Source organism: Trachymyrmex cornetzi, unplaced genomic scaffold, assembly GCF_001594075.2.
Source record: "Trachymyrmex cornetzi isolate Tcor2-1 unplaced genomic scaffold, Tcor1.1 scaffold3576, whole genome shotgun sequence".
Classification (NCBI taxonomy): domain Eukaryota; kingdom Metazoa; phylum Arthropoda; class Insecta; order Hymenoptera; family Formicidae; genus Trachymyrmex; species Trachymyrmex cornetzi.
Window position 1 is genome coordinate 1 of NW_017298296.1, and position 1,743 is coordinate 1,743.

The 1,743-nt window shown below is 37.1% G+C and overlaps 1 pseudogene; it reads left to right on the plus strand.

Annotated features, from left to right (window-relative positions):
• The first annotated feature begins 7 nt into the window (after positions 1–7).
• Positions 8–1,740, plus strand: LOC108763335 (probable multidrug resistance-associated protein lethal(2)03659; annotated as a pseudogene).
• Positions 1,741–1,743: the final 3 nt, after the last annotated feature.

Below are 1,743 nucleotides of genomic sequence, written 5' to 3' on the forward strand. Positions count from 1 at the left end.
ACGTACTTTCTGGGTGGGTTACCACCGAGATCTTGAAGTAACTGATTTGTACACACCTCTTAAAGAGCATACAAGTGACTTTCTTGACAAATTGGCAACGGCCTGGGAGAAGGAATGCGAGGAATACCAGCGTCGACTGAAGCAGGTCGCGAAGAGCGGATCACAGAAGAAGGTTAAGGAGCCCAGTCTGATGAAAGTTCTTATGAGATGTTTTGGCCTCAAGATTATACTGTATGGGATTTGTGCGACCTTTGCGGAGATCGCGATCAGGTAGTCATTCCTTATCTATAAATTTCCAGGATTGGCAGTATTGCGTTACTTGTAACGCCGTCAATTTGTTGATTGTTACCTTGTTATATTAACGATTTGATAATAAGATTGTCATTTTTTTATGACAGTAACGTCATCAGAGTTAGAAGAATCAATCGTTACTTGTAACGGAATGAAAAAGTCATTCGTTATTGAAAAAAAACTTCATTTCTATTAATTTGTAACGCGTTACTTTTTTACTAGCGTTACTTGTAACGAATAACGCATATTTTTTTTCAATAACGAATGACTTTTTCAACTCGTTACAAGTAACGATTCATTTTTATAACTCTGATATTACCATTATGGTCATAACAAATTTGCAATGTTATTAAATCATTAATATAACAAGGTAATAATCAACGAAGTTACTCGATACTTATTACTCTTTTTAGTAAGTAACGCGTAATGATGACAAATTACTTTTCAAAATGATTTTTCTAATCTTAACACAACCTTAGCGTTTAGTTAATTAGCATTACCGTCAAAAAATTGCATCGTCAAATTGTTTACTATAGAAAGTAACGACAAAGTAACTAAAAAGTAATGTTTGCCAACACTGTAAATTTCCTTGTGGATTTTTATCCCAATTTTTGTCATTTTCTACACTGGACGGTGTCATTGACGATTATAATGAGCTATAAAACACAAATTATTTCAGCAATACTGCAACAACATTGCACGCCCCTGCAATATAACATTGCAAACGTTGCGGCAATATTGGTGCAAGCTTCTGTGTTGTATGAGTTTTTGTGAAGTGTTTAGGAAACATTAATGGAAATAATTTTATTGAGAAGTGTGGAAAACAACAGAAATGTTCCATGCATGTTTTACAGAGTGTTCGAGGAGCGTATATGGATATTCGAAATTGCAACGAGTCAATAGAAATCATTGAAGTTTCTAAGAAACGTTAAATCTCTTTGTTTGCACTTTTTGGCGCTTCCAGAAACTTTTAATTTTTACCAGGGGAGTGTTGCAGCCGTTACTGGTAGGCCAGATGTTAATGTTGCACTACTTTAACTCTATGGACGTCGATAAGTTGCACGCGTACAGCTACGTCGTCGGCATCATTCTCTGCTCCGCTATTAATGTGTTCGTTACCCATTTACTTTGATGGGTATTACACATATGAGCTTGAAGATTCGCGTCGCCTGTTATTCACTGATTTATCGCAAAACGTTGAAGATGACCAGAACTGCGCTGAGCGAGACGACAATCGGCCAGATAGTCAATTTGCTATCTAACGACATCAACAGATTCGAGGTCTATCTTGTATTTCTCCATTCTCTGTGGTTCGAACCTTTAGAGACCATTATCCTCACGTACGTAATGTACTACGTAATCGACATCGGCGTATAGTCTATCATCGGCGTCGCTGCTCTGCTAATGTTCATCCCTTTACAAGGTAGAGACAGTTACTGCTATGATCGTTTG